General features: G+C 38.3%; 1 protein-coding gene across 1 annotated transcript in view; it reads left to right on the forward strand.

The window, feature by feature from the left end:
* The first annotated feature begins 11,894 nt into the window (after positions 1 to 11,894).
* LOC100642575 overlaps positions 11,895 to 16,102 on the forward strand; it is a 39,393-nt gene continuing 35,185 nt past the window's right edge. The window contains exon 1 of the mRNA XM_048409770.1: positions 11,895 to 12,424. The gene's annotated coding sequence lies outside the window, so the exon portion shown is untranslated. The remainder of the gene's footprint in view (positions 12,425 to 16,102) is intronic.

Genomic DNA, 16,102 nt, shown 5'->3' on the forward strand with positions numbered 1-16,102 from the left:
TGACAATAGGAACAAGATCGTGTGTGTCATACGTGATTTACAATTGAGATATTGTCGAGAAGTTTTGCTGCGATCGAAGGTTTAAAGTTTTCGCTCTCATAGAAAAGTCTCTAGATATTCCTATTTTTATCAGTTAGTTGAAGTTCCAGTTTTGCGATTTCTCATATATTTCAAGTTGGGTCAGTAAGACTCGAATGTAGAATTATGGTTGGTTAATAGCCAAAGTCACGTTAGATTACAGGTCCTGAAGTTCTTGAATGGGTTGTGAAAGGAGGTACCAGCAGGCTTTCATCGATGAATTAAGTACAGTCCTTTAGCTAATGCTGAAGTTGAGACGTGGCATACACGATTACTATTAAAGGATGAATATAGAAATTAACGTGATAGGAAAAGCAATATGCGTGTGTCGAAACTTGTTTGCAATACTCTCCTTGCTACGAAATCGATATTATCTTGCGTAACGTTCACACCAGCTTTCCGATACTTTCTAATAACTTCTAATTAAATCATATTGTATTATTGTTTTTCATTTTGTTTACTTACATCAATTGAAATTGAGAAAATAATCGTTCTCTGCTTACACATTTTACTCTGACGAATAACTGAGAGTGAAATAAATAATTATAGCAATTTTGGATAAATAAGTATTTACGGATATAGTTACTTGTATTCTATAATTTCTCCTAGTATTCCCGCCTCTGTCGATCATAAAAATTTTGTTTTCGTGTTGGAATAAGTGAGACGAAAATTCGCAATTTCTGTTCTTTAGAGATGTTTACCAGTACGTAGACAGGAATCAGCGCGTTGCTTTCTGAAGCTGAAAGAGGGAGTAGAGAAAAGGACGGGAGGTAAAAACGTTTCTCGTGGTTGAAGCTTAAGCTCTCGATACCACTCCGCGCTCGATTCCAAGAAGCGAGAAAAAGGAAACAGTTTAGAAGATTCGATGCGGCCTCTCCTCTTTCCTTTTTCCGCTTCACAATGTTAAGATCGTCCTCGCGTAAAAAAGCAACGTCGATACGTATATCTTTCTGCCCTTCATCGTAATTTTCCAGTCGATGGAGCACGATTCTGGACGACTTATTCTAAAATCACCGGAATCATCTACCAAATAACGCTCTAATTCTAGCGATTTGTCCTTCGAAAATCGCTTCGAACAATCTCGAATATTTAAATAACAATCGTTATCATCATCGTTATTACTTAACGAAAGATTTTATTCTTGATGTACTGAAACAATTTCATAAACATCTTCGGATATCTTGAAAATAATTTTCTTAATATCGTCATTTTATTATTTACGCTATGACAATGTTCTTTTAGCCTTCGTTTGTTCATAACTGAACATTTTATCCATTCGTCGAAGAATTCTAAAGATCTCGAGGCCGTTTTGGCACTAGTTACAAGAATTTTCAATAAAGAAACTTTCAATCGAAACGTCAGAACTTGGTGCCAAGAAGAGTGTCGACGTTAAAATTCCAGCTTCTTAGATCGATCCACCGGTGGAACGTCCCCGAGAACTCGAGTAATGAATTCTAATCGTTCGTCCCCCTTCTTGCCGTCCAAAGAAATATCGAAATCCCTTAAGAACGCGGCCTGACAACTTGAAAACACAAAACTTTTTAATTCCCTTCCCTTCCGATAATTACCATTCCTCTTGAGGAAAACGTTCTTGCGTGGTAACGGCGAGAATAGCGAGCTCGTGACTCTTCATTTTATTCAATCAAGCTTCGTAGGCTCTTCTTTCGTTGCGATTAACCTTTCTGTTTCACAATTCTCTCGCGAGAAGTTATTCGAATCCGCACTAATTTCGTTTCCAAAAACTTTGAATAGTTCGTATCTTTAAATATTATATAAACTTTCTGTATATGTTGACATCTTCAAATTCTCCATACATGCATAAAAATTCGCAATTTATTAATTACGAAAATAATCGATTTAGCCTTAGCTCGGAATCACATCACAAGGAACGATCTTCGCAAATCTTAATTAAATAAATACATATTCCCATCATCTAAATACTTTTCCGTACTTTATAAACTCTATCTTTGCATTTTTCAAGTTTCCAGTATAAAGATCCTAGAATCTTCCAAGTCTTTTTACTCGAATCAGACTACCTCGTTTGTAGTTCATCTATTTGATCGCCTTCATTTTGAGTAACGTATTGCAACGAAATGTCTTAGCACGGATGTGTTAAGTAAATCGTAAAGTTCGTGAAAATATGGAGAGGGAGTAAATACGATGGAAATTAACCCGAGGTCACGAGGGGTTGACCTCGTACATCGAGGCAAAGAACTTGGCCACACCATTGGCATTACGAGATTGCACGTGAAAGGGATGATCCTAGAGTCGGGGGTGATTTCAGGGTGGCGTGAGCGAGACCTTTGATTGTTTTCCGATATCGTGGCCAACCGACTTCGAATATCGGGCCTCTGACAGAAGGGAAAAATAACAAACGACCAATTAACGTTCCCGACGTAGTTTTGTTTCGAAGCTCGTTTCCACACCGTGATACGAAACATTCGATCAAACCCTTCGAGTTCGACTACGGTCGAAACCACCGCATCGAGAGGATCAATTACGATTGTTAATTATCTATTAAATGGAATCCATTCGCGTATTCGTCACTTGCCGAATCGCTTTCGTATTGAATTTCCATTTCAACCCCTTTTTTGCTCTTCGCTAAGAAAATAGCATGGAAGCCCAGTCTTTTTGGAATTGTTTTTCCTCCACGTTCGAGGGGGAAGACCACTCTGTCGTTTTTCTTTGGTTCTTACACAAATTGCACGGGCGGGGCAACATTTTAATATCAACGACGATATAAAGTTCGAAAATGATTCTCTCACGGTTCTGAGGTCGTTCAGCTCGGTTGCCGAATAAAAATTTCTCAGCAAAGCTGAACCTTAAAGGAACACGAGAATCACAAGAGATCGGTATGATATATGTAGACCAGATATCCTTGCAAGTGTGTAGACGTCGTAATTTCCGGGGCTCAGGAAGGATTCGGCCCTGTAATAACACGACCTTCCCAACCATCCACCGTTTGCCCGACGTTCGCCGCAACTTTATCGCGCTCGATTTTCCTTCCGACGTTCGCAGAACGTTCGCGATAATAGCTCCGTTCTTCTTCTTCTTTAACCGGAGGTCACCTATCCGTTTCAGAAACCAAGTATATTTTAATTATCATGCTGGCAAAGTCGATTTAAAAGTTGAAGAAAAAGTTTGCTGGCAAACGAAGATTTCCTGCCGCGGTATTGTTATCTCGATAAAGAGGTTTAAGTAAGAAATGAATTTATGCGAGTGAATTTAGATGCGCGTTTAATTCAACGACGAAAAGACTGGCTGAGAAGTTTCTTCAACGAGCTATACAGGGCGTCGTTCAATTTTATGCTGTTCAGTTAACCAGGCTGGACCGTTGATCTCGTAAACGTCGGCGTATCCATTCGAATTTGCATTTCAAGTCGCAGGCACTTCTTATCCTGGCTACCACGCCGCAACTTGATAGAATAAACTGGCGGCTTGCTTTTCCGCATACTCGTCTACGTCTTCCAATTCACGGCACACCGGGTGTTCAATGTGAATTTTGCATTTTCTTAGTGTATTAACACGTAGTAACGATAATTGTTAATCCTTCGAAAATTTACTCAAAGGTTTCTACATTGAATTACCTTGTAAAGCTTTTAGAGTAAATTATCGATGAGTGCACCTCGTCTCGGTCGATGTTACCACAGTGAAAAGGAAGAAACAACACGATTAGTAAAGTAGTAGTCTAAAATAGTTAGAATTTCGATTCTTCTGGATCTGAGAAAAGAAAACACTGAATGATAGATAATATATATATTAGGTTGTCTAAAAAGTGTCTTTCTTTCGCAAACGTGTTTTTTTATAATAGTGCACTTTCATACAAACGTGAAACCAAGTCTGTGAAATGTCGCGGTGTTTATCTCGACAGAATAAAATCGATCGTACGTAATTTGACAAAATAATATAAAACAAAAAACGTTGTGTGCCTGTTATTTCCTCATAAAACGAAAGAAACTTTTCGAACAACCTAATACATGTGTCTTACTTTTAAACACTGTGTACCTATTAACCCATGTAATCTTGAGGATTTTTCCAACTGTTTTAGATAACCTGATTCCTTGAGCATCTTGTTCATTAGACCGCTAGAGTAGCATGGTATTCGCGGAATGGAATTGAATTGGAAATCACCTTGTTCCAAACGACTAAAGAAATCAGTTTTAGTGGAATTCGAGGCATTAACGTAGCCCAGATTTTCCAAGCCCTGCTTCTTAATTATACTTTCATTGTCTTCCATTATTTAAATTGTTTCGAAATTAAATCGTAGAAACAGAAGGAATCAACTGTATGATCGGACATACCGAAAGTATCGTGAGATATCGCGTATCGAACGAGTTTATCAAAGTAATCATATCATCGGGTTGTTAAATATCGAAAACACGAGGCTGTTCAAACGAATCTTCTAACTCAATCGCTTCTTGCAACTGATGGCCACCTGTTGCACAAAAATGTGCGTGTATCGTGCATTTGCATACCTCCTTTGTTTCGTTCATCACCCTCTGCTAACCATTCTTTTTTCCTTCGTTGGCGAGCAAGCCATGAATTTGTCGAGTCACATAGACAACATTCGCACGTGTTCATCTTAAAAAAAGAATATCGAACTCTATAAAATTGTTCGAATTTAGAACATTCTCTAGTTTCTTCGAATTCTCCAGCAAGTATCTTTCAAATTCTTTGACTCTATTATTAGTTTACAAATTAATCCACAAATCTAAACAAAGACGGTTTTGTATCGTAGATCGCAAACCACGTTCTCTTGACAGTGTACGGGTCTGATAGGAACGAGATATTTGAAGCTTTCATAGCCAGGGTCTTACAGTTAATACTGGCTCGAGGTTTCCTGCTGTAAGCCGTCTGCTTCCGAGAGACGGTTCTGACATTTTGCCAACACGGCTGTTTCATCAGAAATCACAGAACTAACAGACACACGAAGACTTTCCCTTGTTATCCTAATCAAAATACCATAAACTATAACACCGCAGAATTCCACGACAAGCAATCTATAATTCCAAAATCTGCAATACATTTTATTCCTTCAAACTCTTGAAAGAATTCATTGGGGTGAATATTTGACGAATATTTATCTAGAGAGACTTGGATAATCGATGAAAAATGATCTGCTAAAAGGGACGGGAATTTTTTTTAAATCTTTCACAGGGATCCTTCGAGGTTTCTTTCGGTTGCTTTGAAGGGATAAAAGACGAATATCGCAGATCGTCCTTATTCCGTCGCCAGTTCCTTCCGTTTCGAGAATACGGTTCCAGGATAAGAACGCGACGTTCGTATCGCGGCGAAACGGCGACGTATATTGCGTCGTTCTTTCGATACTCGAACGTATCGACCCCCGCGTGAGACGTAAAAATTTATAATTCCACGGGGACGCCATGTATCCGGATCCCGTGACGTTTATTAAATCCTTTATCGAGAGAGTTATCCCCGGATATCGATGATATTCCACCTGCTGTTATATAATATGTCTATCGTTATATAGCATATCTAAGCAAGTAGTAGAGGATTTCTTTTTTATGCACCAGGGGAAGTGTTTTACATCGTCTGAGATAGAATTACGCTTTGAAAATGAGGTTGGGCATGCTGGATTCCACAAGTATACTTTTGAAACACGAGTATACAAGTGGCGCGTTTGTGGATCCTTTCTGAAAAGTTTTACAAAGTTTCAGAACTCTTTATTTGCACTGAACAAAGATTATTACGAAGCAAACAGTTTATAAATCGAATCTCTCAAAAACCGAATAGATCAACTCCGCCTCTTCTCAATTTCTTAATTTTACTCTACTAGCACACGATCAATGCTAACGATAGTAAGTTTTACAATTACGTGCTTCTAATATCATCACTTTTCTATCATACGTCGATCTATTGAGAACCCACATGTGCAGTGCCAGGTTAATTAAACTTATTAGAACATATTCGTCCATATATTACGATTTCCTAATGTCGCAGGTGTGCAATATCTAAATTTTCTCGAAATATCACATTTACCACGTTGTCCTAATTTATTTCCCAGGTATATCACGGATTAGAGAATTTTCAGCCGATCACGGTCCCTTGCTACCGGCTTATCCGGCAAAGTCGCGAATTAATGAATCGATCAACGGGGCAGCAACTCGTTAAGCGATCGCCGCGGCGAAACGCGTACGCTTAATTAACTAACTTAATGGATCGACGTGAAATTATCATCCCCGTTGGATCGCAAACAAACGGGAGAACCTGCTGTTCCTGTTTATCGATCACGCGTGTCGCTGACTTTCGTCCCTTTAAATTATTGCCCACCGATAATTCTGCCCTCGTTTTTCCACTTTTTCCGCCCCTTCGATTTTATCGACTCTCTGCCTTTGACATCTACACCAACCAATGTTTCCAGTTATTTCTCTAGCAGCTTCTCTCTTCCTTAATTAACCAAACGAAAAGCACGAATCCATAACTTTAATTGCCTTTAATTAGATTTAAAAGATAAAAGTAGGTCAAGGCTGATGATCGTCTAATTACTCGCGTTGCGTTCTCATGTTCATCTTGAAGAGCACCACGAAATTCAACAAGCTTCCTCCCTTCGGCTATTAGATTCTACCACCAGCTCCCGCATAATTTGCTCCAGTTAATTTATCGCGTGGAACACGATGTATATTAAACGCTGGTTGAAAATGAAGTTCTATCGGGCAATGTGGATCGGGAATCAAAGAAAATCGGTTGAAAATAGCGCTTTGTCAAATGGAATTTCCAGGATACAATAGTCGATATAGAATTGCGAACGTAGTGGGCAGAGCAACTCGAAATTGCCTCCGTTAATCTCTCGATTTTTCGAGGGCGTAGGGAGCAAGAAACAATGAGGAATGAAATTAAAAGAGGGACGCGAAGCTCGAATCTTTCTCATCGCGATTTTCGATGAAACGAGCTCCTGGCATTGATCCACCAGCGTTCCCTTTCCGATAGGTTGCTTCAATTTATAGCCATTCCAGGCACAAAAGCATCGTCGAATTATCTCCGCCGCTGGAACCAGCTCGCTCCATCTATGTATATCCGCTTCGGTTGCACCTATAGATAGATTCCATGTGTGTACTCTTGATACGATCTCGCGAGAAAGATCTTTCAACCGATTCTTCGCTTCGAATCTGTCGATGAGCTCTCTCGGTATATACATCTTCAAGTTTGATTCTCGCATCGCTGAATTTTTTCATCTATTATCGTCGCTTCTGCAGGATCGTCTCTTAATTCGATGTAGAAGCCAAGCTGTACTGCGACGATCTTGTAAATTTCTTTTGTCTTTAAACGTTTGTAAACTTCTTTTTATGCGATTTATCTGCGATTTGATTCGAAACTGGAAGTTTCAGAAAAATATAACGGAAGACGCCTTGCAGTAGCTGATGATGTAAAATGTTTTCTTCGTGAATTTTTATAACGTAGTTAAATGTAGTGGAATTTAAGAAATACCATACGGTTCCAAGAGAAGTTTGTAATAATTGTAACATCTTTATCGTTTCATTAGAGCATTTCATTGTTAAACATAAATACAATAATTGATACTGTGATTTGATATTCTATTAAGGAATCATTTATAGAAAATTTTTAAATTTTTCAAACAATTAATACTATGAACATATTCGATATTATCGCATAAATGAATCGCAAATGATCCAGAGAGCATAATAGGATTTGAATACAGAACAAGCCACGTTATGAACTCACATAATAATCGAAACTGTGTCAACTGCTCGAATTTATTAGCAGAAATTACTCGGTAATCCACATCGTGTGTCATAATAGCGAATGCCTACGTTTATCGTCATCCATACAGACTCTCGTCAGTACACGAATCGCCGTTTAACCGAATCCTCGCTTCGCCGACGATAATGAAATTTACATCGAGGCTATGTAACATAACGCGACATAATCTGGTGTTTGAATGGAAAACGCGGATGCTTGCGTGCCGATTCGCGATGGATCGATATGTACAGTCGCAGTTCGTTTTTCTCCGCGTCTTTTCTCACTTTTCCCTCCCCTCGTCCTCTTCGATATATCTTTCCAATAATACTGTTAATTTTCTCCCTTTGTCTCTTCGTGCGACCGATAAAACGAAATCAGATCCTTTTTTTCTTTTTGGTCGTTTTCAACGTGAATCAGATGCCTCGATCCGAATTCAATTAGCTTAATCTTTTGATACATTCGTTTCATTTCCCTCTACGATTATGGAATTTTCCAATTTTTGGATCGAGACTTCTGTTTTTACACTTTTAAAGATAACACAGCTTAAAACTAAATCGCTTATAACTTGAAAAATAACCATCGAACGATATTTTTGTACAATCTTTTCACACGTTCATTTTATTTTCCTTTACGATTATAGAACTTGCCAACTCTTTTATCGAGAATTTTTTTCATAGTTTTCAAAATAATGCAGCGTGAAACTGAAAAGTCGTTTATCACTTGAGAAATAGGTCTCAAATGATACTTTTATCACATTAGATAAATACTGTCCATTTTTTGATATCCTGTATAGTACAATAGAATTCTGCTTATATGAATCTATGTAGAGAATTCTAATCATATAAGAAACGTAATAATTGGAGTTTCCTAACAACTAATATTTAATCGCAGTATAATAGGAGTTTACATTTTATACGAGGAAATGATTTAATGTAATCAAGTGTTTACTAAAATTCCGTTGAAATATAAATGGAGTTCATATAAACGAAGTTTTGCTGCAATTCAAAAGAGGCCACTTATTACTGTTAAGAATAATTCAACGTTACTCAATCATTTTATTTTGACGTTTTTCGTTCCAAGTTACACGAATTCGTCGAATTCATTAAAATACAGGAAACAGCATGTTTCCATGAAATACTAAACGTGTTTAAATGTGACATTCGTGTTTTCTATTTATTGCGTCCAAGTGAAAAATTAATATATGTCGTCTGTATTTATCTCGCTTTCTTTTTTTTTTTTTTTTTTTTTTTTAATATACTTGTACCATTTTCCCACTGTGCTATACTATTTACGAAATGGCTCGACAATAAAATCTTCCTGCTACCTATCGCCTCGTTATCCCAGGACATTGACATATGCCTGTCGAAACTCTGTGAAATCAATCGCGGGACGATCCCGATACTTTTCACAGGTTCAACCTGCTATAAGATCGTCCGTCGATAAGCTTATCGTGACTAAGTAAATCACAGTCTCTTAGGAAAGTTTCGAGAGGATTCCATTCTTTCTCTTGATCCTTCTTTTTCGTGACAGACTCTTTATTATCCTTCTTTTAACCAGTACTGGTTTTTTACCGATCGACGATCTCCACTTTTCACGGGCGAACTGTAAGACTCTTCCATATTTTTGGAAGATACGTTTCCTTCGATGGATGAAAATGAAGAAAGAACGATGCAGTAGCTTCATAACGAACGTCGGGCACAAGATGCTGAAACAGACGAGCCGAGGGAGTGGAACGAAAGGAAAAGATAAAAGGACAGCGACAAACGATCCTCCTGTAGATGTAATTTACAGAGGCGAGAAGGAAATAAATGTTCCTCCGAGAGATGGAGAAAAATTCTGACGATAAAAGCATCCTCTAATCGTTAATCAACTGGTCGGGCGATGTTTATTCGATGAAATCTTCAGTTGTTACGATGGAGAGCTAGTTAAAGGGGAATTTGGTGAAACAGTTCAATAATTGTGTCTATTTCGGGCAATATTCAACGTGAGTATCGCGAAGCGACATGAGAAATGAGTGTTCGAAAGAGGAACAGGGATGAAAGGAAGTATTATTAAAGGTAATTTTTGCTGACGTTATGTCTTCGAATGAATCTTAAAACGGGGAAAACATCTACTAAAGGGATACGAAGGGTACAAGTTTCCGGAAAAGTTATCAAATGTAAAGTAGAACATACACGGGAATTTTGCAAGTTGACAGGGATTTGACAATTCCGTGCAATCTACATTAGTAAAAATCTTCCTACATATCACTAATTAAAATTTATAATAAAATACAGAAGCTTATAATATAGAATTAAAATATGTTGCATAGAAAATCTGTACCCAAGTCGAGTCTTGAATGTTCTTCAGTTGCTTTGCATCGTATTGTATCCTGTATATTATCCTTATCTTGACATCGTTATATTTTGAAATTGTTCTACTATACTTAATCACAGACCTTCTCGGTACTGAAACTATCACTCTTATAAATCGCTTCCAACTTTTCGGAAGATTCTGTTCATTCTTTAAAAGAAAATCCATCAAAAATTCCTATAATAATTCGATAAAATCGTAAGATGAACATTCCGTTTACCCTTAATCGAACTTTTCCTACGTTAAACCAAGCGTATCACAAAATCTTCGAATATTCCAAGTGCACAATGGAGGCACAGGCTCCCTCGTCGGTCTAAGCGATATCCATACGAGGAATTCGTCTCATGAATTCACATAGAATTTTACCAAGCTAGAGCCATCCCAGTTCCTAATCTCGATATAGACACACCGAATTCAGGGATCGCTCGAGACCAGACGACGACACCGAACTTTTATTTGGCTAGACTGGATGGCGCCCTGGCTCCGAGTTCTGACCGAAAGGGAGTCAGCCAGGGGCAGAATTATGTACGCTAGAGGGAGAAGAACGGAACAACGGAAGCGTACGAGAAAGGGATCAACCGGGACAGATAAAACATTTATCGTGTGTTGGGGTGAGCAATCGGCGGCGATAAATGCACACGCGCCAACCAACTGAAACCGTGGTCACACCAATGAATCACTCGAGATAAGACTGTCGAGGTTGGTTTCCGAAATTTTACGGATTAGTAAAAAGTTAGAGAGATTATAGAATAAAGGAGAGAATTAAATTTATTTCTGAAAGAATCTCTTAAATTGCTAAAGAATATGAATTTACATATCGGCATATATTTTTAATCGTACGTTTTTCCAAAGTTTGATCATTTTGAATCTCCAAACGCTTGGCTAGAGATTTTTCGATCGGAGTCAAATTTTATTTCGTGTCGAAGATTTGGCCAATTTTCCTCCAAACGAGATATTTTCCTTTAAAAGAAATATTCTGTACGAAAACTATCGCTTAGCATAAGAAACCATATTTGCAGTGAAAGTTGTACGACCACGATACCTTTCTTCCAAGATATCTTCAAATATTAATATCTCCCTTCCTTCTAAGAATAAAAAAAGAAGAGAAGCAAGAAACAGCGAGCTCTCTCTACCAAGAAAATAATATCCACAGCACCGAAGAAAAATTCTTCCCCCAAAATTTTCGCCACATTTATCCCTCTATACTAACAAACAAAATCGATCGTGAAAAGGAACGCTTGGATCCTCTCTTAGCTTCGCGATACCAAAAGGAACATCGGAAGCTACATTAGCTCTGTTCGGCCACCGTGGCATCGTGATCGTGTCATTGTCTGCGGTCAGATCGAGTGGTGATGGGGAAGGGAAGAAATAGAAGCAAAGTGGGAAAGTGAAAGAGGGAGACGCAAAGTCTGGCAGGGGCGCAAACTCGTTTTGAGGAGAGGGTTAGCTCGGGAGCGGCCAAGAGGGGACGAAGACGAGCTAGGGGCTGGAAGGGCGCTCAGATGCGGCGCAGGTGGGGGTGAGTCGAGATTGGCTTTTCGCGAGCGTGAAACTCAGTAGTACGCTACCACCCACGCATGTAGTACGCACGTTCGCTCCACGTGTGCCCCGAACGAGAACGATCCTCGATTTTACGCGACCTGCGAAAATCGAATAGTGTCCCTGTATCACCCTGGTGCCAGGTCGAGCGATTTCGAGCGGTTTCAAGAGGGTACATCAACGAAATTCAGTGATCTGCAATTCATAAATAATCCATCGATCATTTAAACGGATCGAGAAGAGTGTAGATCAGGCAAGAACAAGAGAAGATACAAGAAGGTAGAAGCTTGAAATTGCACGAGTTCGTAGAGAAAGAAGAATAGAAGAAGAATCTCGAACGTGATAATAGGTTCGTACTATTTGAAATTAAGTATTCGTATCTTCGTCGAGGAAATATTGGACGTCGTAATGTTCGGAAGAAGAACGCCTGGCACCGGGAGGATCGAATGAAGACACGGAATAGCATGCGAAGGGTTCGAATTCGATGAAGATCGAGCTTACGCGCAGTAGAAGAAATGAATCGAGAAGCTGCACGATTATTTTGCTGATCGACGCGTCAGCGTTCCTTTCGCGACAGAAATCTAAGATGAAAATCCGCTCGGCGGGACGAGACATTTTTTCAAGTGGCGCGCTGACGACGCTGCCTCTGCGACTCGCAGCTGAGAATCCTGATCGTTAGCACCTTTAAGAGACCGTTCCTGAAGATCGAGAATCAGCCATCGTCTTCGACAAACTCGTAAGCTTTTATTATTTTTCTATCTTTCAATTTTATTAAATATTTATAAAGCTTGCCCGTGTCTTTTTCGTTAGTTGGCTTGTGAATTAATCTCGTTTGGAGTGGTATAATATTTATAGTAGATGTTTGAGAGTGATCTCAAAGGGACAAAAATAGGGGATGCTTCCTTTATAAGGATTCATGAAGCTGCGAACCTCTAGTTAAAAGAGGTAACGTTCTGCAGATTAACAGGCCACAACGTTTAGTAGCTTGCTAGGTTTCGACTTTCCGTGGCCAGCATTGTTTGGTACCGGGGAAACCATTGAAAACCAATGACAATTAGCGAAATTCACCAGACCTCTAAGTTACTTCTGAATCGACAAAGAGAAAATCGAGTAGTTTCCAATTAAACCGAGCCAAACGAATTGTTCTTTTAAATGGCATCTAATTTTGTGTGCAATAATCGAACGAAACGGACAATTCTATACTTTACTTATATTTTAGACTTAATTACTTAGAAAATATGTAATCTTAAATATTAGAAGTAGAGTTACATAGTGTATCTGTGACGACTATTTACTCCTCAAAAGATCAGTTTTATCGTTTTCTACTCTTTTCCGCCATCGGTCTGAAATATTTTCTGCAACTACATTTCACTAAGTAATTTTCAACGAGCTACAGATACGAAAATGTCGTTACACTGTAACAGTGTTGGTTAATGTTCCGAGTTGAACATTTTTGAAACGATTTTCTACGTGCAAAGGGTATCTCGTTACTTTGATATATCATTCAAAATTACAATCGTATTTTAATCTTTCTTGCACGTTATTATTGCACATTCTTATTTTTCTCATAATAGAACCGTGTTCATCGAGCAACTCTTAGCTTTCGAAAGATGTACGTTGATAATAGAAATCGTTTGAGTTGAAATTGATGTACTCTACTTTTTCGAGCGATCGTTCTTATCAATTCAGTGTGAGAGACACGCGTTCTCGTACAGAAGCTAATCTTATTATTGCATTCGAAGCATGGCTCGGCGCGTAATCTTTCAGTAACAAGGCAAACATACGAACGTCCACGGGCCTGCCAGTTTCGTCTATTAATTAATTCTCAACCACTGATACACGGCGAACGGAGATTACCATAGAATGCAGATTTTGGAGATCTGGTTCCATGCAAATCGTGTTTCATCTGATGGCTAGTGGGACAATAGAGAGGATATTATCAACGATAACATTTACGCAAACATTATAACAGATCATGTTACAATGTAAACCTACAGATTACCACAAAACGTTTCAATCTTTGTAACTCGACTTTTTCGATCCAATTGTATTTTTCACTACTTGAGAAGTTTTCTAAGTTTAAGGAAAATATGAGGGAATAATTATTGATATCCGTGATTTTTTCGTTACAAAAAATCCATTAAATGTTTTCTTAAAACACGAACCCTTTGAGATTTGAATGTTTTCAGACCGTGGGAAAAATTCTTTTTGTAACAATTAATATAACTTCTTACTTTGTAGAATTGCTTTCGATATTTCATGCATTTTTTCATATTATGTACACTCTGTACATTCTTATGTTCTCAAGTTTTCGAATTTCGTAAGCTTGTAATCAAATAATAATTGAAACGTACATTTCTTAACGTTTTTACAAAGAAAATATACTCCAATAAAAAAAAGATTAATTTTGATAAGATTAAAAATAGTAGTTAACGACACAAACGATAATAAACAACTTGTTAGAGTATGATATTGTGCACATGTAAAAGATTAAAGGTCCTTTTGTTTCTTAAAATGAAAGCAAGACAGAACCTAAGAATTCGAGAACTACAGCCTTCCTTAGGTGCCATTTGTTTACGTTTGTATTTATAAAACGTACATATCAAAACGGTCAGGATATTCTTCGCATATGTCACGTATTTACGGCTAGCAGTAGAAAGTGTAAGAAATTTACAAGAAATCCTATCCTCTGGCAATGAAAGGGACAGGATGGGGGAAACGACGTTATCGTACAAGTAATGCAGAATTGTTTATTTCAAGGGCGCAGAAAAAAGGGCATCAAACGATGTTAAAGCACAATCTCACTGGCAACTTTGGTCCGCGCAAAATTACATAACTATCCGCGTGCCACGTAATACCGGCGAATATTAGGAGCGTGGAACGCCAAGGAGCCATGGCGTTACACTTTTCAGGAATGTAATCAAACGGAATGACAAGAACGTCAGACGCAGAAGACGGTGCTGGAAACATTGGCATGACGAGTCGACTTGTTTCAACATCCTCACGAAGCTCGTCGATCTTGCAAGTTAAATTAAAAGTAGGGAACTCAGTTCCGTGAATATTAATAGTTCTAATCCGAAAGCTGCAAAAGAAATTTATCCGTAAGATAAATTTTCCTCGGAGAGTCGAGCAACGAAAGAAAGGAAAGAGTTCTATGCTTCGTTCCTGTAACTCTGTCTTTTTTCCTTTAATCGAGTTACAACTGCAAATGTTACTCCCCTAGTTGCACTTCCTCCGCTAAAGCTCACCATCTGGCCAACTTCTTTTAAGTAAGAAGTTGAAGTTAAGGGAAATTGCTCGAGTAAGAACTTGCCACTTTTTTTTTTACGAAAACCTGCGAGCGACAATTCGAATTCCTCGGAATTAATTCGAGCTTCTCCGCACTGTGCTTCACACGTGTCCACTTTCGTGTTAGGTAGAAAGATTCGATAGAGAAGTGGTATTATCATGGAAGTTTTTATATCTAAGGTAACTAGGAGCGAGATTGAATTTTAGTAGAAGAATCTGTTAGGAGAAATCTACTTTTATACGTTCAAACGTATTACCGTTTCTACACATAAAGATTTAGAAATTCATTAAAAATATCCTCCAGATAAATAAAGGTCTTATGCGCTTATCTCGTTTCCAGAAAAAATGCATTTGAACTGAGTAGTTCCAGCTGGGCTCTTTAATTAATTAAATAATCTCTTAAATAATTCTTTATTGAATCACGAAATTTTGTTCTATATTTCACCGACACAGCTGAATGGCCCAGAATTTCTAGACGATTTTTAAAAATAATTTATGCCGATTCATGTTTCCTGGATAATGTTATACTCTCCTACACTTGTTGATAAAAGCTCTAGGGGAAAGAAACTGGATTCTCATAATAGCCGAAGGGTCAAGGATAGCCATGCGCAAAGAAACGAAAAAGGGCACGTTTTTGCCCTCCCATTGGCGACCATTTAATACAGAAAAAAAGAAAGAAACCTAAAATCAAGGCTGAAAAGCCGTGCGACAGTATGTGGGCTGCATTATAAAATGGTGGGTCGAGATACGAGGAACGGATATTGAGGACTATTTGAGGGATGTGCCCTTTTACGAGCTCGATCAAATGTATCGGATGTCCCTTTCTTTTCGTCTTCGACCGTCTAGATTACTAATGCATTCGACAATCTACGCTGAACATTTCTATCTCTCTCCTCAAACGAGTTTCACCCTATTGTTACGGCGAAATAAATTTCTACTACTTGCTTGACCTATAGAACTGCGTCTTGGTGACGTAAACAGATGACGATCTTCATTTTGATATGTAGAACACTCTTGCACAAACGAATTAGTTACTAATGGAATTGCACGATTCTTCATTTACAAATTATTCGGATTAATACGTTTTTCTGGAAAATATAGTAACAGGTTCGATGATAAAGCAAAT

This window comes from Bombus terrestris, chromosome 10 (assembly GCF_910591885.1).
Source record: "Bombus terrestris chromosome 10, iyBomTerr1.2, whole genome shotgun sequence".
Taxonomy (NCBI): Eukaryota; Metazoa; Arthropoda; class Insecta; order Hymenoptera; family Apidae; genus Bombus; species Bombus terrestris.